The sequence below is a fragment of the Nelusetta ayraudi genome, unplaced genomic scaffold (genome assembly GCF_046127955.1).
Source record: "Nelusetta ayraudi isolate G7.1 ecotype Tasmania unplaced genomic scaffold, CSIRO-AGI_Nayr_v1 ptg000005l, whole genome shotgun sequence".
NCBI lineage: Eukaryota > Metazoa > Chordata > Actinopteri > Tetraodontiformes > Monacanthidae > Nelusetta > Nelusetta ayraudi.
This window is the reverse complement of record NW_027466055.1, coordinates 1,242,123-1,267,224: the sequence shown is the minus strand read 5'-3', so window position 1 is coordinate 1,267,224 and position 25,102 is coordinate 1,242,123. Positions and strand designations below refer to the sequence as shown.

Here is a 25,102-nt window from a genome sequence, read left to right as displayed (position 1 = left end):
TTCGCCAAATCCCTGCACTTACTTGCAGATGCAGCCAACGGAAAATATGCTGACTTTTTTTGGGTGGTGGTGGTGTGGTGGTGGGCGGAGAGGGTGCGCGTCTTCTTTCTGCTCTCTGACGTGGATGTTTTATTTGATTCAAGGTCTTTACAGCTTCAGTCAGGTTGGGGTGACATTTGCTTGTGATCTAATTCTTGGTGCAGAGATGTCTCACTATAACTGGGACTTGTTGTGGTTTGTTTTTTTTTTTTTAAACTTCCCCGGCACAAATGACTATTCCTTTCCAGAAAAGAGACATGCTAAATCTCTCCTCTGCCCTGCGTCTATCAGTCACACACAGGCTACATGTGCACACAGCTCCTCATTGAATGACAGTGTGAATGTACCTCATCAACGAATGAGTCACTCTACTACTCTGCTATTATGATGATTTCTCCCTTCTGTGTATTACATCATGCGAGCGAGGGTTCTGCTGGGTTACATTCACCACAATAAACACACTCCTAGCGCGCTCATTTCACAATGACGAGATCCGTCATCCTCGCGTGGAAAACGTTGTTTTGTCAATCTATCAAGTCATTTTTCGTATGGGTAGTTTTGCGTTTGCTCCCTCAAAAACTGGGACGTTCTCACAAGCGGCTGGTACACACGGCTGACATCAAGATCGTATAATAATATATTGGTTTCTTGACAACACTTTGCATAACACCCCTGAACTAGTTTCCTGTTGATATCCACAGTACCAAAGGTCAAGCATTAATGCATATTTCACTGTCACATGGATCCCTTTTTACCATATTCCGCTCTCAGAATCTCGCCAATTGAGTCCATAGACTCGCGACCGTCACATTTATTCCAAACCTTTTCCAGAAGGGAACTGTAGGCCGGCAATCAATATCATTGTTCATCTGACATAATTGCTGAATTTCATGTCAGCAAGAGAATATGACTGCTACTCCAGGCGCACCAGCATTCTACATATAGCAGCCGCAAATTGGTCCCTTGTGCTTTAATCACACAGGCAGTTCGAATCATTGACTTTGCAAATCATTATATCTCACAAGGCATTGTGTTCCAGACTACTGATGTACTGACGGTAGGCAACAAGCAGAGGATGCTACACGGCCAGGGAGAATAATTATGGTCCAGTTGCAGGATTCTTACATTAATCCAAAACAAAAGATTAAATTAAACGCAGCCAATTGGTTGCCGTGTGAAATGTTTGATGCAGAGATGAACAATAGAGCTCGACTGATTTCAGACAACAGTCAACGGCGTCTTGATTTAATTTACTGGCGCGTTCATTTAACAGTTATTATTTGGGACACGACAACCAGCGAGGGCTAATTTGGTTGCATTAAAAGACTTCAACCTTAGGCCATTTTTGCTGTGTGTGAGAGCACTATTTTGAGCTCTATTTATGGTGTTCAAATTAAACGTCTCACAGTTGCTGGAAGCTTTGCGCGTTAATGGAAAACCACGACAGCGCGGGGAGGAGAGCAGATGAATCTGTATTCCCTGAATGTGTCTGGGCAAAAATCAATAAATGCAAGCGCAGCTCCTTGCTTCTGACGGCTGTCCCTGTCTTTGCATGGTGGACTAATAGAAAAATAATAATTAAATCCAAATCACCAGATTAATTTGTTTTCCATCAGTCTCAGGAGAGATCTTTTTTTTTTCCTGTTTCTTTAGTGGCTCATTATACTTTCTAATCAAGACAAAAAAGTCCCCCTTTTAGACAGACACGCTGTCTCCCTTCCCCCTTCTCTTCCCTGTGGTGTGCTTTCTCGCATTGCAGTCATTGTGCTGGCACTTATTATGTTACAAATGACCGAGGTACGGCAGGCAGGCATTCTCAGTGTGCATGCAAAGAGGGCCCATCCTTCTATGCTGCTAGTGCCTTCTCCTAATGACGACGCTCAGAGTGCCCCCCCAACGCCACCCCGTGCGTGCCTCTTCCCCAACCCCACCCCCACGTGCTCTCCTTAATGAAGATTCTCCAATGCAATTAAAACCCCCTGCTTCTTGCTGCAACTGTATGACAAACAGAACCGCTGTCATTTCTCATGGCCTGTCATTTTTTCCCCTCCCTCCCCCTGCTACAAGAGGCAGAGGAGATGGAGGAATACACCAGGGTGCCAGTGGCTGGAGGGACAGATAGAGAGGATTGTGAGTGTGCGCGCGTGCGTGTTTGTGTGTATGTATTTTAAGAGGAGCAAACCTCGCCTGTCTCAACAGGTAATGGAAGCGGGCAGAGAAGAAAATCAATGTCCAGAGAACATGGAGCGTGAGCTTATGAAATGGCTTTAACTGTACGCCACAAGGGCTTATGCCTGTCCTCCAAAACTCCAGTGATCATGAATGTTTTATCACAGCCTCATCCCACAAACACCTTTTCCTTTTTTTTTTTATGCCTTTTTATACTGGAAAATGACTGATTCCTGAGCAAGAGCCTCGCAAGTCTTGCAACATGGCAGAGGCAAAAAAAAAAAAAGAAAGTCTGGTGGCAGTTCTAGATGTTGTGACGTAGCGGCAGAGCACAACAAGGGCTGAGCAATGAAGGAAGCATTTATGGCCATTTGTAATGTTTATGAAGCATTGATATGGATGCCCCTCTAAAGCAACAACCCATCAAGCTTCTCACACTGAGTTCATTGTTTGTCTGTGATTCACAGGGAGTCTGTAAACTCTCAGTAAACAGTTTGTTAATCCAGCCTAATACCTGCTATAGCAGATACAACCAAATTTCATTTGCCATGTAGGGGGACACTCAATTTGGCTCCCGACCTGAGTTTCATCCCCATCCTTATCAGGGTGGGGCGCATAAAACAGTTGCCCCTTCCGTCTGCAAAAAAAACAAAAAACTCCCCTCCACCCCCTTGTTGTTTTCCAGTTGAATGAAATAATCTTCTCCCGTCTGGAAGCCCAGTCTGGGTCAGAGGGCCTGCGCTCAGCCTGTTGCTTATTGTGTGTTCAGAAGAGGAGGCAAAGCATACAATTAGGCACAGATGGCTGTCTTTGCCAGGCAAGGTATTGATCCCATCCTGAGGAGGATCTGTCCCATTTCTGCTATTTTTGTTGGACAAATGCTTTCTCATTTAGAGTCTGTGTGAGACAGATTTGCTTGTATTTGATCATGTATCATCTTCTGATGGGATCATCATTTGGTCACTCACTAAGGGAAATAAACGAGGAATATTTGTGACCTTGTAACTAGACAGACAGATATATAGATAGATAGATAGATGGATGGATGCTTTATTTACACAATGATTTGAATAATCAATTTGTTGATTTGAAGAAATGTGAAATAATTTTTGTTTCACTCTTAAACACAACCCATTGCAAAGTGAAACTTTCTGGGGGAACCTTAAGATTTTTTTTTTTAAGTCGTTTTTTTTTTTTTATTTCATCGCATTTTCCAAGTTTAACTATGCAGAAATGACTTGCTCTCGTTTCATATCTTCGCCTTTGAAGCCTATGTACAAGAAATTGACATTGGATTTATTAAAAAAAAAAAAAAAAAAAAAAAATCTATACGATTAACGTTGTAAACAAACTTGGGAAAAAGTTGCAAAATTAGAGGCGAAAATGAAAACATTTGTACATGTGTTTATTTTTCCAAGCGCCGCTTTGATTGTCTTACACTGTGTTATTTGTTTACGCCGTGCGATAATCCGGGCGCGTCCGTCTGATTTAAGATGCTACAAACATCATCAATAGAGTTGACGCTCGCTTTGCGCCACCAACGGTGTCGCATTCGGAGTAATAACGGTCAATAAGAGTATCGTCGCCTTTACTCTAGCCGCTGCACAAATAATAAGTTTTCTTTGTGTGGCAGTAGTGAGCTGACGTCAGGTCGGTTCCTTGAAGTGGAGCTGAATAAACCTTGAGAAGAGTCTCCTTCAATCTGCTGTTAGTAACTAACACACACACACACACACACACACACATACACACACACTCACACACCGAGACTCAATTACTGCCCAATTCCCTTCTTTATCACTCGTCCCCGACCTCTTTCATAACCAAAAGCGACCAAGGGAAAAAAGAGGCGAAGGGAAGACCGTGCCGAAGAGTTACAAGTAAAAAGCCACGTTGGAAATTACGCAAAGTGTCGAAACTAAAACAAGGTAAGTGTTTTATTCCACCGACGCTGTTTTGCCCACATCACAGGACGAGCGATGAGCTGCGTCGAGCTGGCTCCCGTTTCTACTTTCTTGGCGTTTGAGCTGCGTGTGTAAAAACTGCTTTATTTTACACTTTCTTTTCGCTCCCGTCGCACGACGCGCTTCTCCCCGCTCGTGTGTGATTTCCGCGGCGGCTCGTTCAGTTTTAATCCGCGAAGTTTTCTGTCGCTGGCGTGGAAAAGAAAGCCCAAGTGTGTGTTGTTTTTTCCTGGTAGCGAGCGAGCGAGCGGTGACCTGATAGTGGTGATCGTCTTTGTGTCCCTCTCCCTCCGCTCGCTCCCTCCGTCGCGCTTGTCGTCGTGTTCGATAACTTGACAAAAATTCAACTTTTTAAAGACACGCTGGTTGCTTTTGGGGCTTGTGTCGCTCTCTGCAATAAATATGCGGTTTGTTGGTTTTGGAGTGCGTATTAAAGTGAAGAAGAAGAAGGAGAGAAGGGGAGAGAGAGGGGGGGGGCAGCTGCGAGGCACCGGACCGCCGCCGCCGGTCGTCGGCTGGCAGCCCGCTAAAAGAGAAGAGAAGGAGGGGGGAGAAATCCACTTTAATAGTCCCTGGACGACAAAATAAAACAATCGGCGACAAATACATAAATATCCCCATCGGTTGGGATTAACTTTGACGGATAATATTCTATTCTCGGAGTTTGAGCTGCTGCTGGCGGTGCTCGGCCAGCCCCTTGCCCGGAGAGCCGCTGCTGCCGCCGCGGTTCGCTTCCTCAAACGGAGCAGCAGCGCGAGGCAGGCTAGCAACCGCCACGGCGACTTGTCGAAATTTATCCCTTTGTGTATATTACAATATCCTCCATTTTTTTCTGCCCCTTCCAAAACAACAAGCCACTCGCCATCTTGGTTATTTTCAATTCGACCCCCCTCCTCCACCAGCACCACTCTATCTAAGTACCTCTACCTTTCCCTTTCCTCACTAACACTCGGGCTACTTTAAAAGGAAATGGATCCACGTTTTGGGTTTTTTTTTCTCTCTCTCTCGCTCTCTCTCTCTCTCTTTCTCTCTCCCACACACACATCAAGTTTTCCCAGAAAGTTTTAAGACTCGATAGCAGAAAAAGAACTAGTAGTTGAGTCTCGTCTGTGGCTTTAAAGGGGGGAAACGAAGGTGGTTTGATAGATTTGTCAGCTATGTTTTTGGAGAGCATTTTCTCTCCCACACTGCGGGGACTTTACGTTCTGTGGACATTTGCGCTATAAAGCAAATACAGTGACGTCGTGTTGTTTATCGGAGAGCGCTGTGTCTTGTGTGTGTGTGTGTGTGTTGTGTTGTGTTGTGTTAAGAGACAGGTGGACACGATGTCGCATCTAAATAATCGCCACAACGACGTTGTTTTTTTTTTTTTTAACCTAACGTGTTCACAAATGATATTTTTAAGTTAAGTTTGTTCGTTTTTTTTTGTTTTGTCCAATCGAGTGAGCCTGGATGAATGAATGAAGAGAGCGATGAGGGAAGGGAGGACGGACGAAACGAAGGAAGGATATTAATTACCAAGAATAGCCCTGTAATAGAGAAAAGCAGTCGATGTGAAATCAAGATCGTCTCGCATCAAAGGCCGTTGTTTGTATTTCAAATGTGTTTCGAAATCAAATGTTTTACACACTCCTAAATGGATGAAACTGTCGTTTTCGTTTCGTTTTTTAAAAGTTGAATTGATGTTAGATTTAAAGACTTGAACATTGATTAGCTTGAGAGGTTGCTTTTGATGATCACAGTGATGAGAAAGCACACAAGCTCAGTTTGAATCATCCCTCGCTGAGCTGCAATACTGGTTTGCAGTTAAGACAGCACACCTTTTCCCACAATGAATTGGTGACCTTATTACTGACACTCGCCATGCAGAAGGTGTTATTTTACCGTTTGCTGTGTTCGTCAGAGTTAAACACGGGTAGGATCTCACTTTCTTCCCCTGTTAGCCGTCTAAGGAGGAGGGGTAGCGGCAGAAAACAAACTGAACAAATGCTTTGAAATGGAAAATCTGATCATTTCACCTCCCACCTCTTTTGTTTGCCCATTTATTGCTGCAAAGCTGGAGTGCAGGGGAGCAGATGTTTAGCCAAACATGAAGGCGCGGTGCCTCTGTCCTTATGGGGATGGCTCTCCCTCCTCTCACTGCTGATGCATCGACATGACAGCTGCTTGATTTCATGGAGCTGCTAAGAAGCCATTAGTGGTATCAGTGAATTGAGACGGAACAGCGTCTCTCAGTTTTTGCCATTATTATAAATGTCTATTGTTTTTATTTCGGCGCGTGTATTGCTTGCGCACGCACAGGCAATAGATTTGAGCAGTATGTTTTTCTCATCATTTGGGGATGAAGACAGAGCAAGAACATGAGTGAAAAAGGGTGAACAAATCTGTCAGAGTTTGTTTGCCATGTTGGTTTAAAATGAAAGCACACCGTGCTTCCTCAAGCACACTCAGATCAGAGATGTCTCTTTTTGCCAGGTCAAGGAAAAACAACAACTCTCTGCTTTATTCACGCTTCCTCCTTCTACGTGTTTTTCTTTCCCTTAAATTGGTACAGTTGTTTCAGAAGCGATAAAAGGAGCACTTCCGCTTGACTTGAACATTGAGGAATTAAGGATAGACATAGTTAAGCCCTATTTGCATGTCTACCAAAGTCACAGCAAACGGTTGCTATTGACTAAGCTGATTAGGTGAAATTAGGTTCACGAGCTCTGTGTCTGGGGGTGCTGAATCTGACAGAACTTGGACAGCTTTTGAGAGGACAATCCCATGTGCACACATCGCTGTATTCTCTATAATCCTGTGCTATTGAATATGGAGCTATCTGTTTTCTTTTTCCTTTTTTTTGTAAAGAAACCCGCAGTGTGTTCTTTTGAAAATGAAGTGAGGCAAAATTCATTAGGTGTGCATGATGTATTGAACAAGTCATCAGGATGATGTAAAGCTTTCATAAGCTATTTTTACATTGGGTTGGGCAGCATTGCCGCAATGAAGACCCCTTTCTGCTCTGGTTAATTTGTTTGTACTGACCAAACAGACAGCATCATAATATTGCCTTACTTAAGAGAATTTAGATTGTGTGCCACTGTTTTGACAGTTTAAAGGGCCAAGATGAGATACACAAGAGAAAGCGGTTTACACCATTTTACATCATTGTTTTGTTTTGTTTTTTAAATCATGGTGTTATTCCTGTCTACACCGTAGTCAGAACCAAACAAGGCACAGATTCTACAGGTACCACAATTCCCCCACTTTTGCCCAAGACTGAAAGTGAAGCTGGTACAACATTGTGAACACCGTTGAGACATTATTTTGTTTCAAACAAAAAGACACAATGCTTAACTGGCAAATGATTAGCCACATGCTAAACTGCTTGTCCATTGTTTGGTCTTTTTTTTTTTTTTTTTTTTTTTAATGTAACCTACTTTAACCAGGAGAAGCTCAATGAGATTGAAAACCTCCCATGTTACATGTAACTAGTTTGAACGGTCCATCAGAAAAGGCTTTTACTATCAAGTGAAAAGAGAGCCTATTCACAGCTTGAAGTGCAGGTTAACATACCTGTAGTAAAAACAGTAATTCCCCTCCTGTGCTTGTGTACTGGGACAGTGTGAGGAGTTCAGTGAAATGGTCGGACTTCCAGAGCCCATTGTAATATGTTTTTATAGAAACTCAGCTCTCCTTGCAGCAGCTTTTTGTAACGCAACAAAACGTATTTTAGATCTATTCTACAAACTGTTGAATTCCTTGTAAAAAAAAAAAAAAAAAAAAAAGGAAAAGGAATGACGCTATAATGATAATATAATGATAATTTAGAACAATAAGTCGTGGCCGCAGGTTGAAATATTTGCGTTGAAATGAATAAAAAGCAAACAAAATGCTATAGCCCTTTTCCCCAGGATGGATTGACTCTTTTGATAATTAAGATTATAATAATGACAAAAGAGATTTTCTTCTTTTAAACATTGTTTTTTCAATAAAGATTGCCTAAGAGCCTGAGTGTGGCTGTTACATAATCCATGTTTATCACAGCAGCGATTTTTGCATCTTGAAGTTAGATGGATATGAATGAAAGCCTACAAACAATCCATTGTTGATAACGGCCATCTGGGAGCCCTGTCAAATCTCTGTGTATTAGCGCTGACAAAGAGCTGTGAAATTGGGAGGGTCTGTTCTCTGTTAACCGAATGAACTAATGTTATAAAAGTTCCGAACATATTTCCTTTTCCCCATCCAACATACAATTTGCATGAAAATGTTGTTGCATTGCGCCGACATATCACATAATGTACCATGAAATTTTGGACTTAAAGAAATGTATTTGAAATACACTGTGATATTTTAAGGGCTGATGGTCCTTTGAGAGAAAGCCCGTTTCCATTTCAGCAAAAGCGCTGAGGGCATCGGAGCGTCAGATTGTGACTTTTATTATCATCACAGAAGACACGAGTGCCATTTTCTGTCCGTCATGTTGTGTTGCTCTGTTTTGTGCTGGCATTACAGGCCCGTGCAGGTTGCTCGCTCATTGATTGGTGTTTACACGGCCTTGCAGGTTAATGTCCTCTCAGCTGGAAAGTTGGTTAGCTCTCTCTCTGATCTACCTAACCTTATGTTACCTTGCTATTTTGGTAACACTGCGTGTTTGCTGGATAGCCTGATAAGCGTCATGGTACACAAATAATTGTCTAAAGTTCACGCTCATTGAGAGCTTCTTCTAATGTAAGGCCTGTCTAATATTGTGCTACCTTTGACCGTGAATGTCTGCCTCTTCTCTCTTTAATGAGAATTTTTTTTTTTTTCATACAACAGAAACTAATGAGATAGGGCGCATATGCCTCCTGTTGTAGAAACAAATGAACAATCTGAGCATTTAATTAGAACTAAACAACTGAACGCTGGCGTTTGTGTTCTCCACATTTCCGTTTGGATTACACGTGATGGATTAATTACGAAACAATAGGCAGTGTAAAGTGCATATAGGTCACCCAGTGCTGACTTTCAGGAGACAGAAGACAGAGGAGACAAATTTGGAAGGGAAAGGCGATAAGCTGCTTCTTTGCTGTCTGTCCCCTGGGTTTCTATTTATCATTCAATGTGAGAATTTCCTTGATGAAAGTCAAGGTTGTTTGTGCATGCGCTGTCTCGTTGGGATGCCAGTTTTTCCACCAGCAAGGTGAAAAGGTTGATTTTCCTCTCCGAAGAAATGCCTTGTTTGGAAAGTCCAGGCTTGTTCCGTTTAATGAAGTCTCAAAAGGTCCTGATCATTTTTTCCCCCCTCACTTCAGGGTTGTTTTTGTTTTGTACATGTGTTAAGGAAGTAAAAACACAGACGTCGCCCTTGCGAGGTGGAAACATCGAACGACATGCGTACTGCTCTTTATTATTCACTATTTGTCTCCATTACATATTTATGTGGTAAAGCAATGCAGCAGTGAAGGTTATCTCGCTTGTGTGCCGAACGCATCCATTTAGTGTCTGTCCATTTATGAAGCGTTAGAGTGACAGGAAGCAAAATACGTGGCGGAAATATGAATGAAATAATGTTTTTTTCTCTCTCCATCTTATCGGTGTGTGGTTCGGCCTTCATTCAGGGTTTTCTTACGTTAGCTGAAGCAGGCCAGAGGAGCACATTTACGTTTATCTTGTTTCCTCCTTTCAAAGAAAAAAAACAAGCTTGTTTTTTTCCCCTCACATACCTGCCTGTCTCATCTGACGCTGGTGCGAGAACCGTATTGTGGAAATGGTTGCAAGGTCTGGACAACCTGCTATTTAGTTTAGCGTTTACTATACCTTGACATTCTCAATCTGTAGCAGGGGGCCTGTATTTACGCTTCCCCCCGCCTATGCGCGCAGGCTGGCTGATCTGAGATGGAAAAAGGAAAAGAAGGAAGATGGTTTGGTCGGATGTGGGAATGGGAATGATATTGGTTTCTCTATTGGTGCGCCTCCTGGGTCAGCGGGGTTCTTGATGATTCTGTAGAATAGCTCGTCGCAGGCAGGGGAGCCGTGAGCCTCGCTGGGTGTTAAGAAGCACGTAAGACACACAAACGCGCCCAAACATACATACATACATAAACACACGCACACACTCGCTGTCAGAACACGGGCACTTGCGTGTAGCGACGGGCCCGTTGCACACACACACACACCCGCGCGCGCACGCACACACGCACGGCCTCGCAGGAGATTGCGCCTCGACAGCCCCCATTTATTGATCTTCTTCAGCATTTAAAATCTGCTCACTGCTGCCACAAAGGCTTTTATTTTAGCTGCGCTGGCAAAGATGGCTCTGAGCTAAGCCAGAATTTTAAATATTTAACTCCTACAGAACGCCACGAGAAATGATAAGGACGGAGGGAAACAACAAGGAAATAGTCTGTGAGCGGCACAGTGGCTGTGCCAGTTATTTATTCAGGAACATGTTTGGTGCTCTGCAGTCAGCTCTAAATGTGTCAGCGCTGCGGAGCGGCGCATTGTAGTAACCTTTTCCTAGTGCTGACCCACATGGCCTCGCCTTCGCAGACGTGCGAGCTGAAATGCTGGGAGGGAGCAGATTAGTCACTCCTGAACGAGGGACTGGCTGCCATTTTTAGCATTTTAAGGTTGGATCCTCGTGCACAGGTGCGACTCAAGGCGTCTAATCCGAAGAAGCCCGAGAGCTCACAGAGCACAACAAGCCACTTCTTTCCACCAGTGTGTTTTTTTTTTTTTGCTCTTTTTTTCAGTTGTGTGTTTCTGTTTCTCAATATAGACCCTTAAAGATATTACACAATGAATTTCCTCTTTTTTCGTCAGAGGAAAGAGTCAGTTTTTCAGTTAGCGCCAGGTGCCGTGGAGGAAACCATCTCACTCGCACTCACTTTTACCCAACGCGTTAAAAGTATTTTATCTCCGAAAGGTCAAAAGGCAAAGATTTGCCAAAGTGCTTTGAGGTTCTGGCACCAGTCTGAGATTTGAGACATCTAGAAGACCAGCACCAGCATAGAAAGTTTTGTCCATTCAGCTGAGCCTGCTGCGGCTGTTTTTCTCCCGTCCAGCTATGAAAGGCCCTGCTCCTCTCCAGTCTCTGGCCCCCCCGCCCACCCCACTCATTTCCCAACCCCCCCCTCTCCATCTGTCCGTGTGTCTGTCTCTCTGCCCTTTTTTTTCCCGCTCTGTTTGTCTCTCTCTGCCTCTCTCCCCACTCGCGCTCTCTTTTTCTGAACGATGACACTGAGAGACAGCTGTAACGTGAGACGACTCTCGATCCTGGCGGGGGCTCGGAGCGCCGCGGCGGTGGGGAGGGAACAGGGCCTTTATCTGAGACTGGGGGCGCTGACCTCACTCATTACCCTTCTCTCTTCCTCCTCCTCCTCCTCTACGCGCATATTCTCTCCCACCACCCCCACCAACGGAAGCCACGACCGGCGCTCTCAGGAAGAGTAGCCCCCCCTCCCCACCCCATCCCTCCACTCCCCCCCCCTGACATGAATGAAACACACTCTGCCGTGTTTTACGCTGTTTCCGTCGGAGCCACTGTCCACCGTGATTTTGGGGTGGTTGACGCAGTGTTGTAGTCAAGACCGCACCAACCGAGACAGAGACTTTATCAAGACTAGAGAGCGTCGAGGCCGAGACCAGACCAAGACTTTGTCAAAGAAAAACAACAACAAAACAGGAAAAAATGGCCAGTATCTTTTTTTCAATTTCACGTTTGCTTCTAAATGGAACAGCAACATCTCTTTTCAGCAAGGTGTCTTTGAATAATTTACTTGAACATTTTGCTGCTTTTCCAACTATTTTGAACCATTTTCAAAAAATGAACTATGCTTCATAAAATTAAAAAAATCAATGAACTGGGAATCAGGGGGCAGGGTGTCACTCTGCGTAAAACAGCAGCGGCTGGATTCTTTTCCGTTATTATCGTGTCATTGTAGTCTTGACCATTCTTGATCAGAAACCCCGAGTCCGTCCAGTCCGAGACTGAAACAAGAGCCAGTAAAAATGCCTTAGAGTCCGAGTCGAGACCCAGACCCTGAAAAAGTGGCCTGGAGACCCAGACCAACCTCCAGTGGTGCAACACCAGGTCCAGGAACCTGTTCCAGGGGGAAATCTCTGCCAGGACACTTGTTTGACGCGTGCGGTGCGTTGAATGGAAACATCCTGACATGCGCACCCGCCTCCACCTCCACCCCCACCCCCACCCCCACCCCCACCCCCACCCCTCTGGCTGTAGCTGCGAGCCCTCGGCCAGAGCTCCCGTGTGTAATCCAAACATTTAGAGCTAATTTAAGCATGAAGGCAGGAGCAGCTTCCTTAAGGACACAACGTCTCTCTCTCTCTCTCTCTCTCTCTCTCTCTCTCTCTCCCGTTCGTTCCGCCGCGTGCGTGTGTGTGTACGAGTGCGTGTGTTTACTTTTGCCGTGCGCGTGCGCTCATGGCTGTAGCCACGCGCGCGTCTCATTGTCGCTGGAGGGAAATGAAAGCACTCAATCACTCACCTGTCAGGGGTACTTCAAATTTGGTCCATAACACACACATGCACTCACTCACTCACGCTTGCTCTCACACACACACACACACACACACACACACACACACACACACACTCTTGCCCTGCAGGGTTTGACAGGACTGGCCCTTTATTGACTCCCTTGATCAAGGAGACAGCAGATCCATTTAATAGAAGCCCCCCCTCCCCCCCCTCACACACACACACAGAGGCATTGAAATCAAAGTGCATTCACATCTGCTCTCCACAGAGCTCTGCTGTATCCCTTCTCCTCTCTTCATGCAGCCGAGCTGCTCGTCTTTTAAAGTCGTGGCTTTGCTGAGTGTTGAATTGAATTCAGAACGTAAACAGAAAAAAATAATAGACGGATGTCAAAGTCGTTTTTTTTTTAGACGTCAGAAGTTTCATCCGGTAACTACCGCTTCTTTTAACCGAAACAAAGCCGTCTTCAACCCCGGGCCAGATGTTGTGTGTGTGTGTGTATGTGTCATAACAGCCCTTCCCAGCTATAGGCCTGTTCTGTTGGCCTCGGCCCCGCCTCTCCCCAGTCGCCCGTGTTTTGTGCTGAGTGTTTTGGAAGGCCAGTTAGCCAAGAGGCTGCTGGGAGGAGATGTGACAGCTGTGTTGGTCGCGGCTACTCTGACCTTCACACATCATCTTGATGGATCATCAAGGCCGCAGCGATACACAGGAGTCGCTGTGTAGGCCTGCGCCAGCCTGATTGTCCAGTGGCGATGATCTGCTCGCCGATGTCATTGTTCCAACCGGGCCGGCGGGCGGCGGAGCGCCAGGCCAGGCTGACGTGCCGGCGAGAATTTACCTTGAGAGGAAAATCACAGAGAGTGAGTGGAGTTGGCTAATGCTGCAGTAAGCTGCCTGCCATTAGGAGGAAAGTTGTCGTGAATACACACACGCACGCACACACACACACACACACACACACACACACAACCACACAAAACAACAATCTGACAAAAAGATAAATGCACACACAATTCAGTCTTTGCTTCCACATCTCTCTCTCTTTCTATATATATATATATATGTATATATATATATATATATATATATATATATATATATATATATATATACATATATATATATCTTCTCACAAATGGATGGCACTAATGTTCTGAGCTTTTCGACAGTCTCTAAGCGCTTTACTTTGTGTGTGCGGTGTAACCTGTTCCCTTGAGATGGCACTTGCTCCATCAAGTCAAGGAAGAAAGCATTTAGTAGGACTAAACACACACACACACACACACACACACACACACACACACACACACACACACACAGAATCTGAATCGCACTTAGACAAACATTTTTCACACAAGTTCCGTTTTTTTTTCCCCCCTCACCCCCTTCCTCACGGCGTCCATAATACACACTCTCACACTCTCACGCACACGCGAAGGTGCTTGCAGAGAGATTCCATTTTGTCAGCTTTCAGCTCCAGATCATGTAACAATAAAAGATGCTGCCCTGCAGTTAAACACTGCCAGTAAATCACAGGGCAAGGAAAGCTGGGAGAAGCACTTATTTTTAAGCAGCAAGAGAGACCACACTGGGGACGTGGGGGTTGAGACAGATAGGGTACGACAGAGCGGGAGAGAGAGAGAGCGGTAGAGAGAGCTTCTTTGTGCGCTGTGTACTGGCATTGTGTGTGATGTAGAGATGAATCACTGCTATTTAGGGATTGGTTTCCTGCAAGTGATTGTGTGACGACTCGGTGGCGGACAGACTGTCAAGACTTGCCTGTTTTGTTCTGGGGGCTTGAGGAAAATGTCTGCGGCCAAGTCTCACCAGCTCACTCCCACAGGGCCTGATGTGCCAGAGATCAACAGAAACAAACACCTCAGCAGTGGAGCTCAATATGCTCGTCTCAACGCGTGTGTATTCCGAGTGTGATTTGTTTTTCAGGCTCAAATAATTGATGGACCTTTACTTTGTAAAGAGAGATTCTTTCTTTCTTTCTTTCTTTCTTTTTTTCTTTCTTTCTTTCTTTCTTTCTTTCTTTCTTTCTTTCTTTCTTTCTTTCTTTCCCTTCCAACCTGTCTGTGCTGGTACAAAAAAATCAAAGCCTTGCATCAAAACCCTGTCCAGACGATCTTGTGTGTGAAGTCAGCCTCTCTGTGGCCGATGCAGCGATTAGACGACACCAGACAAGACAATTGTAAATGCAGGCAGTTATTACTTCGCTGATTGTTCTCCCTTTTTCCCTTGTTTATAATTACTAAGTAATTAAAAAAAAAAGATGATAGCGACAAATTGTCACTTTGTGGTGCCCTAATATGCTTTTATTTGTTTTTATGAGCTATAACTAAAAGTTTTAGGTTGCATATAGAGACCTTCTTGTTTTTGCCCTTGTTTATTGTACTGCCCTTGTTATTTTCAGTGTGCAAAGTCAGCGCCTTGCTTGTGCAGTGCTTTCTCAGTTCATGCCAGCGTGACTTCTGTGAGAAATAGTTGTGTTTTCTTTTTAATACAGGAATCAGAAATGAAGACGGCAATTTATTACGGTCATATTGTTAAACACCAACATCTGTTACTGAATAAAAAGGGCACATGAGAGGGATACAATAGCATTTATTCAATCTATATACACACACACACACACATATACATACATATACACACACACTGTTAAATCTGCTGTGGATGTAGAACTGAGATCTTACAGTGATACGAGGTTAATAGACTAACATTGTGATTCTCAGGTGAGCAAATGAAGGCAGACAGCCGCGGCTCTCCTATCCTGTGTAGTTCACCTGCCTCGTGGCTGGCAAATCGTTTTCTCTGCCGAAGCCCTGTGAGCAGAGATCCTTTAATCATCCACTAATAGGCCTTTATGAAAAAGCTGAAGATGAATTCAGCCTACCTGGCTCTCTGTTATCATTATCACTGCTGAGAGCCATCAAAGTATTTATGCGCGTCTCTGTAGTCTGCGCGCGTGCCAGTGTGTATTTGTCCGTCTTGGTAAGACTGTAGACTATGAAAGGGAGCCATTTAGCTGGATGATCAGCCCGCATCAGAGTGCGAAAGTTGTCCAGCGATGGATGGAGCTTATTGACAAGACAGCGTGTGTATGTGGAAGAGACCTACTGAGGAAGATCTATCTCGACACGATGAAAGGAAACCGCTGCCAATTCTGAGCACTGCCAGGTCACTTTTGGAGTCGCTGGTGTGCGAGAGAGACAAGGTCGCGAGACGTAAGATGAGCAACTTGTAATTTGGAACGTAATAGGTGATCAAGTCACGTGCTGTCTACCAGACTTGATTACACTGCTTTTGACCAGATGGACGTGTTTACTGTCAACACAACCCTGTTAGATAGCTACCCACACGTCCTGCAGCACCGTGTGTGTGTGTGTGCGGCTACTGTGTGTTACAGCATGTGTCTGGAATTTTTTTTCCAACCGTCACATCCTGACCGACGTAGTTTTTGATTGCAGACGCAATTTGTTACTCATGTTGGCAAAAACCAAGTTCAAATGATTTCATGCCGATGTGCTGTTGGGTTTTTTTTTCCCTTTAATGTGTTTGCGGCAGAAGAAAATGTCAAATGTGCTGTGTTTTTTAAAAGCAACACTGTGACATTCTATAGCTGGGTGGCGTCTGTTTTGGTGATCTCCTTAGATTAAGCTCATGCCGCCAGAGCACAGAAGGGCCTTGGAGACAATGCATGAGAGATGGGCGTGAGAACACTGGTAAGGCTTGGTTCTCTGCAAGAACTGTCTTGTGTTTGGGGAAAATATCCTCACACTCAAAGCTCCAGTGTCTAGATCCATTTCTAACAAACAGGTTTTACAAGAAAGAGCTTGAGGAGAAAAAGACTTTCCCTCTCTCTCTGTCTCTCTCCCTCTCTCTCTGTACGTGTGTGTGTGTCTGTGTGTGTGTGTGTGCGCTCACGCGCTGCCACCGCTGTATTTTAAACGTCACTCTATGTTTTGATGTCTGTGAAAAACCCCCAATACTAAGTTGCTGTGTTACTGCGACTGATACTGAGGTGCTTTGAGGGCTTCCCCCCCCCCAGACTCTGAGAGGGAAACCCTCACAGACCCTGTGTACTGGAACCGTTTTATTAAGGAGTTTTATTCTGTGACTCAGGCTGTGTGTTTTGCCCTCAACCACACTAATCTTTTGTTTCTTCTTTCTTCTTTCCTTTTTTCTTCTTCCCTCTCACAGGCGTTACAGCAGTGATGTCACAGAGTTGAAGACATCTCTAACAGTGAGTTGCATGCTATGCCATTTTCTTCTCCTCTCTTCCTTACAGGTATATGTCTTTTTTTTTTGTATGCGTGCGGCAAAATAAATGATGCGCAACATTTCAAAAATACACAGTCACCCACTTCTGCTTCTGCTTTTTTTTTTCTCCCTTCTTTTTTTTTTTTTTTTTTTCTTTGCTACTGCAAACTTGCAGACTCCTTCAGTTTCAGGCCTAATTTGATTTTCATTCATTCACTGAGAGAGGATGTTTTTTTTTCTCTTCCCTTCCCCAATTAAATTTAACAAGAGTCCCCTGAAAAGCAGTTGTTGTGATTACATTACAAATTCGGGGTTCATTCAGTGAATCAAGCAATTAATTATGTTTCTCCCATTCTAATCAGAATATTTGTCTGAAACGTGCGCGGCTAATAAACACCCTCTGAGTTTTCTGTCAGTTCAGAGCCAACGCTGAATGTAAATGGTTGTTAACTCAGCCCTGCGGTGCTTCTCGTAGGCTGGATCTTGGATTCGGTCCCTGTGTTTGTGTTTACTGATAGGAGCAGCTTCATCTCTCCCTCCTCCTTTCTCGCTCCCTCCTTTCTGGCTCATCCATCTCTGTGGTGTGAGAGCTTACACTCAGGGGTGCGGCTGCATCCTCAAGGCTTCACTCCACTACACACACACACACACACGCATACACCGACGCACCAAGGTGGCAGTTTGTTGTGCCACTCGCAGACAATGACTTGCACTTTTCCCTCCTGCCTAACTCGACGGCCTTGTGCCTCGTCAGTGTGGTGCCAGATGAAACAGGATCTTCTTATATGAAGGCTTCCACTGAATAAAGACCTGCAGGAAATACCTGATTCGCCTTTGTCGGCCTCTTAAACCTCGCGCCACTCGGCCTGATTATATCAGCTCCAACCGTTAGTGCCCGGTGTCCCCGGCCGCGGATGATATATTATATCTCGCGCAGGTTGATGCGAGCTGGTTGTATCACGTATGATAAGTATTGACGAGTCCTCTCCTGGGCAATCCTTTTCCAGGGGCTGCACCCTTGTAGTTCAACCCCCGCTCGCGTGTCTTTCTGACTGTAGTCTTGGCTGCCTGACGTCTCCTGCGGCCCCGTGGAGAGCGAGCCGCGGCGCAGCGCCGGGGAAGATGGAGCTCGTCCAAACAGCTATGGTGTAATTAGCTGACATTTGTTGCTTGGAAGACTAGAGGAGGGAACAGGAAAGAGCCGCTCGTCTCAAACACCCAAAGGAATATGCAAATGTTGAGAGGGAGGGAGCGAGAAATGAAAGAAAGACAATCTCTCTTAATAGCACGCGCTTGTAACGGCGCCGCCTTCACGTCGAGCCTCGGCGTTTGTCGCCGCGCACCTGCGTGAACCGCCTGGACTTTGTGCGTTTGTCTGTTTAGCCGTGGTTGTTATTCACCGCCAGAGCACAACCCAGGAGTTTGTGCAAACTGGGCCGGTGATTGACGGCGATAAAAAATAATCAGCCGGGACAGTGTCCATGCTGAGACGTGATATCATTTTGTGAGCACCCACATCAGGCCGATAACGCACACTGGAGTCGCACACCGCCCGCACAAAGCGGCCCTGACGGATTCTCCTGTTCCAGGAAGGTTGTGCGTGTGCGTTCGTGTCCTTGTCCTCCTGCGCGCGGACTGCATTGAAGGTGGAGCGCGGCGTAATGCGCGGCGACTGTATTTAAGCCAAGGTGCTGCGAGACGGAGCGGCGGCGCTCGCGCAGCCCCATCTGCTTGATCCCAGCTTCAAATGCGACGCCTTTTAATGACAAAAAAAAGGAGGGGGGGGGGTAAAAATAAAAGAAAAAGTGAGTGGCTGGAATGTGTGTGCGTGCTCGTGTGTCTAAATGTGCCCCTGTGCATCTGGCTGTGTGCGTGCGCGCGTGTGTGTGTGTGTGTGCGTGTGTGTCTCAGAGCGAGTGAGTGAGGCTGTGTAAGTGTGTGCGTGGTAAATGGGTGTGAAATAGAGAGGAATAAAGGGAGAGGAAGAAGGAGAGAGAAAAACATCTCGAAGGTCAGGAGCAGCAGGCGGCCGAAGGGGAAAGACACGTGAGACAGAGATAGTCTTGCGTCAGCCCCACAGCAGTCCGCTCTTTATGTGGGCGCACACGCTCGCTCGCTCGCTCGCTCGCTCGCATGTGTGTGTGTGTGTGTGTGTGTGTGTGTGTGTGTGTGTGCGTGCCTGCCTGTGTCCTGTGGGGCTGGCGTTTCCAACTGCATCCCAGCGTGTGTTACAAGGGAGATGTGAGGCTGCCTTTCTATTGTGAGCTATTTTCAAGGATAGATAGATGGATGGATAGATAGATGGATGGATAGATAGGTAGATGGATGGATAGATGGATAGATAGATGGATAGATAGATAGATTAGTGCAGCATGTTGTGCGTTGCACATGGCGCTGGAGCCGCCAGTCACCGTGCTGCAGATCTTTTTTTTTTTTACACGGCTCATGTGACGGTGAGAGGGGAAATTACACCTTGTAGCCCGAGGGCAGAGAATTTGTGCGTCTCGCAGGCTGTCACCGAACCCCGAATAGGATTTCATCAATTCCAGCGGCTCCTCTCGTTTTTCAAGCTGCTTATTCATGAGCCGTCTTTGTCTCACGCCGCCGTCTTTTCCCTTCTCTTCCTTTCCCAGTGCCCTTTAAACCGCTGCTCTGTTTGATTGGGAAAGTGTTAGAGATAACGCCTAAACATTTAGTACTTTGTACTTGCCTCGAAGCGAAGAGAGAAAAAAAAGAGGTGCCGCGAGACTGTCCTTGGGACAGGGAGTGGTGGAGATCCAACAGGCACACTTACCCATCCATGTCGCTCCCCCCTCTCTCCCTCTCTCCCTCTCTCCCTCTCTCTCCCCCTCTCTGTCTTTCTCTCTCTCTCTTTACTTCACTACCATCCCTATCCTGTCCTTTGAGACACACACACACACACACACACACACACACACACACAAGCTGCGTTTCCATTACAGTTTTTCGCAAAATAAAAGCGATATTTCTAAAGTTTCGACAAAGTGCCATTGCGATTTGCAGGTGTTTCCATTGAATTTTGTGAAGCGCATAAGACGTAATTATCGCCAAATCTCGTCCCCAGTGTGTGTGAGGAGGATGGAGGTACAAGATTTCTTGTATAAATCTGCATTTCCATGATGTTTGCCGTCAAGACGGTTGTTAGGTTTTTCTCTTTGATTACGTATAAAAGTAAATATTCTGGCTCCTCCTCCTCCTCCGGCATTTTCACTTGAAGTGAACTGGTCACGTGACCCCGTATGTCACGTCCGGCGACGAGTAAATGCGTGCATTTCATCAGCTGCGTCTCCGTGACCCCTGGAATTGCGCAAAACCTAAATATCGCAATAAAAAAAGTAGTCATGGAAACGCTGAAACTTCCTCTCAGATATGGCCAAGAGGTTTTGACGCTCTCACGAGGTGGTTTTTCAGACGTATTCCATGTAGAAGTATGTTGCACAAGTGCCATGGGAACACTTCACACGTAATCATTTACAAGTTGTCAAAGAGAAACATAGAACAACCTTCTCGACTGCAAACAAACGCAAACAAACAAAAGCAAACGTAATTCTCGTCAAATCTCACGGGATGAGATTTGACGAGAATTACACCTCATGCGCTTCACACCTTTCAATGGAAACCCCTCAAATTGCAGTGGAAATTCTAGAAATACTAAATGAGAGCGTCAAAAGTTTAGGTGTTTCCACCACCAGTTTTTTATTGCCATATTTTGGTTTTGCACAATGCTAGGTGTAATGGAACCGCAGCTCCACACACACACACACACACACACACACACACACACACACACACACGCTTTTGCCTCTGCGGGGTTCAGTCCTCCGGCCAGACTTTTGATTCATCACTATGGCCAAACATCCTTTGCTCTCCTCGCCCCCACGCCGGAGCCCTTCATGGGGGCGACGCTGGACCCTTGTTGCCATGAATCACTGCTCGCACCTCGGGAGCCCGGGTCCGCTCGGGGACTGCCTGCCTGCCCGCACGATAATGTGCGTGGTCGCGCGGGGGGACATTTTGAATGGAGGGGGCCAGACAAAATAGGAGCTAAAGAACCCAAGCTGTGAGCTTTCCCAGAGAGGGTAACAATGGGAGTGGTGCACGTGTGTGTGTGTGTGTGTGTGTGTGTGTGTGTGTGTGTGTGTGTGTGTGTGTCTGTGTGTGTGTGTGTGTGTGTGTGCCCCCCGCGCACGTTTGTAGTGGAGGGGAGATGTTAGTACACACAGTGCCACAGTGTAGTTGTCACTGGGTAACAAAGGTGTTGTCCAGTGTTTTAGGGAAGATTAGCGGCGGAGCTTTAGAGCCTCGATACATCACAAAGCTTTTAGCCCGGACTCGACCGCTAGCGGAGCTCTTTAGACACCTCAGCACCTTAATGCCTGTTTCACTGCGAGGTTTGAAAATGCAGAGCGACCAAAGTCTCTTCACCTCAGCACTTGGACACAACACGACGTGCTGACTGTCCAACTAAATGACTCTTAGTTGTTGAGTCAGCAGCGACGGACCGTGGCAAAAGTTTCCTGCTGGCGCTCAACGTGAAAAAGATTCCAGATTTGTGCTTTTTTGGGGGGAGGGGGGGCGGGGGGTTTGAAAGGAAGAAAAAGAAAAACAACAATTGTCTGTTTTTATCATTTCCTTTCATTTGCCAGATGAAATGTCATCCATGGCCTGCTGATAGTTTTAGTACAAGTCTGTCAGAAGCAATTTAATCAATGCGACTTCTGGCTTTTTAACCGACCGACGCTCGTGTTGTGATTTGTTTGTTTCGCTGGATTTTGTCTTTTGGAGCGTTGCCGCATTTGTTACCACGGCTGGCGTGAGCTGTTTTCTCACCGCGTGCGTGCACGTATTGCGCTCTTATTTAGGCGTGCTTTGTTTTTTTTGTTTTTCATCAGGATCATAATCAAACAGACCACACACACTTCTTTCTCTCCCTCTCACCTCTTTCCCTCCTAAACTCTCTCTCTCTCTCTCTCTCTCTCTCTCTCTCTCTCTCTGTCACACACAGCAGACACTCACACCCCAATACACGCGCACACACACACACACACACACACACACACACACACAAACGTGCGCCTTGCCAGCTGTTGCCCTCTAAGATCCTTCACATTTATTGGGTCTTGGCCAGACTAAATCTCCCCAACTCTTGTCTTTCTTCTTTAGTCTCCTGACAGAGACCCTACAGCTTCCGGCCTCCTAACCACACACACACACACACACACACACACTCACCCCCCCAAGGATTTTCTCCAGCTTTCTTGAAAACACCCACACACCAAAAACATCATCCACTACAACCAACCTGTTTTTTTGTGACTACAAAGTGTGGCTGGCAGTGAGTTCAGCCGCCAACCACTGTGTCACTCTGCCGGCCGGCCGACCGGCAGCAGCAGCGGCAGCCCCGGCCAGGTTGTAACCTGGATACAGCTGCAGTCCAGAGAGCCATTAGCGCAGCCAGGAGGCTCTGCGCCCCCACTGAGGCTTCATTACTGTATTTGTGCAGTCACACTTCTCCTATGAAACGCAGCAGTGTGCCTGGTGAAACTAGCCAGGACACTGAGCCTGGGGGGGTTGGTGGGGGGTCGGGGGGGACCATTACAGCTCCATTTGGAGTTGTGAGGCAGAGTAAGAGGAAGAGGAGGAGGAGGAGGAGGAGGAGGAGGAGGAGGAGGAAGACGCAGAGGGAAGGAGGGCGAGCGAAGCGATACTCAGAATTATATTAATCATTAAACCCCCTCCAGCTTCCCGTGCGCTTCCACTGCCAGTGTGCGAGTGTCGCTGTTTATTGGATTTTATTTGCTCTTTGTTCCGTGCGTGCCTGCGTGTGTGTGTGTGTGTGTGTGTGTGTGTGTGTGTGTGTGTGTGTGTGTGTGTGTGTGTGTATGCGCGCATGTGTTTGCGCTGCTCTGCGAGGCCCTGGTTCAGCTGTCTGGTCTGGCGTGCAGATGGCCGAGTCGGGGCCCTGCTGAAGGAGATATCCGCTGTCGTCTCTCTCCCTCTCCTCCTCTCCTCTCTCACATTCTCACCTCCTTTTTTTTGCCTTCCCTTCTTTTCTCCCCCCCTCCTCCTCCGCCCCCCCCACCCCTCCGCCGGGTTTCATTTACCAGTTACATCCCAGGCTGCCGCCTTTCTTTCATCGCTGCATCTGCTGAGGGCCATCTTGGTTGCGGAGGAGAGTTTTTCCGCTCTCTATTTTCCTCCCTCCCCCTCCGTTCCGTCTCCATGTGCCTCTCAGGGCTCAGTGCGCCGGCAATACACGGTGGCTTTGGAATGAAATGTCTCTTAACCGAGCCATGTGCCCCGGAGCTACGGTAATTGCAGGTGAAATTCAGCTTCCTCTTTAAAATGCCATCTCTCATTTCCAGTTACCGGCTCCCCCCTCCCCCTGCCGCCCCCCCTCCCACCGCCCTATCTCCCCCACCTTTTCTCCGCCTCCCTCCTCTGGCCCCCCCCCCTCACTCCCCCACCCCCCCGGCTGTCTTTCAGAGGCGTGTGAATCCCTCAGCCCCTGTCGCGTCTCTCGGCCCCGACAGACACTCCCACAATGCACAGCGCTGATGGTCGCACGGCGATATCAGCCATGCAGAGGGGAGGGGGGCAGTGGCGGGGGGAGTGGAGGGAGGGGGGTGGGGGGGTGGGCCGCGCTGCCTAGACACACATACATGTGCGTGCATGCATGCATGTGCGCGTGAAAATGCAAAGATACGATGACGGTAACTGGGGAGGGGAAAAAAAGTCTGCTTTTGCAATTGAGCAGTGTGTGTGTGTGTGTGTGTGCGTGCGCTTGTGTGTGTGTGTGTGTATGTGCGCGAGCGCGATGAGCCTGTGTGTGCGTGCGCTTGTGTGTGTGTGTGTGTGTGTGTCGCTACAACGTCAGCAAGGCATGAGCGGTGTAGAGGTGACATCAAGGTGAACGCGGCGTGCAGAACGCTCCGCCGGCTCGGGAGGCAGCAAATGGCTCCGTGGCAGATGGAGTCTTTGTCAAGGAAGAAAAATGGCAGCTCAAGAGCGTCAGAGGACCCCCCCCCCCACACCACCACCACCACCACCCCCCTACACACACACACACACACATACACTTTTACACACCACCTCCCCTCCTCCTCCCTGCTTTCTCTACTTCTTTCTACATGTTTAGTCGCACACATAATATATGTATGTACACACACACGCGCACACACAAAGATAAATTCACACACACACACACACACACACACACACTGACACACACACTGACACACACACACACACACACACACACACTTCCCCCTCCTTAGTGAGCCAGGCAGGCGGGCGGGCAGGCGGGCGGGCGGTGACCTTCCCCTGCTCGGAGGCTTCCCTGGCTGTTTGATCAATTATCCCTCTGCTATTGTTTACCAGGAAGCCGCAGCAGAAAAGAGAGGAGACTCAAAATGGCCACTGTCAGGTGGAGGGATCCATTTCCCTGCCAGTGTGGGGGTGGGGGTTATGGAGAGAGGGAGAGAGAGAGACAGAGACAGGGAGAGAGAGAAAAAAAAAAAAGAGAGAGCGGAGCTGTGAAGCTGCTGCCGCTGCTGCTGCTGCTGCTGCCGCTGCCGCGAGGGAAGGGAGGAGCGCCAGCCGCCCGCCCAGCAGCTGGGATGATGTGACATTATGCTGAAGGTATAGCAACACAAGTGTGGACGCACACGGCGACAAATGTCGTCCATCGACAACTTGCGACAGCGTCCATTAGTGTTTTTATTCCTTATTTGAGGATCTGCGGGAGCGAGACGTTGCGTTGCAACAAACACACAAAAAAACACGGTTGTCGTGTGTCCAGCGCTGCGTTCCTCCTCCTCCTCCTCCTGCCCCCCCCCCCTCACCCCCCCGCACACGCTCGTATGCACAATGCCACAGCACTGCAGGTACGCCTCCTATTTTTAGCGGTGGACCAGTGTGTGCATGGTGGGAGGTGTGTGTGTGTGTGTGTGTGTGTGTGTGTGTGTTGGGGGTGGGGGGGACGGGACTGCACACTCTAAAGGTCAGGTGGCAGAGGGAGAAAAAAAAGTGAGTGGGAACAAATGATGCACTAAGCGAATGACACTCTGAGGTCCTGCTTTAATATGTATGTATCGCAGGTTGATGGCTGATTTCATTAGCGCCTCTCATTGTTATGCATAGATTGTCCTCCTGCAGCAAAACGAATATT

At 47.0% G+C, this 25,102-nt stretch overlaps 1 protein-coding gene across 14 annotated transcripts in view; it reads left to right on the top strand.

The window, feature by feature from the left end:
• Positions 1 to 3,918: 3,918 nt before the first annotated feature.
• baz2ba (bromodomain adjacent to zinc finger domain, 2Ba) overlaps positions 3,919 to 25,102 on the top strand; it is a 70,138-nt gene continuing 48,954 nt past the window's right edge. For 9 of the 14 annotated variants that reach the window (XM_076047617.1, XM_076047606.1, XM_076047586.1 and 6 more), the window contains exons 1-2: positions 3,920 to 4,136; positions 16,852 to 16,894. The gene's annotated coding sequence lies outside the window, so the exon portion shown is untranslated. Of the gene's footprint in view, positions 4,137 to 16,851; positions 16,895 to 25,102 lie in introns of all 14 variants that reach the window. The other 5 variants (XM_076047539.1, XM_076047530.1, XM_076047565.1 and 2 more) reach the window with 2 other exon arrangements.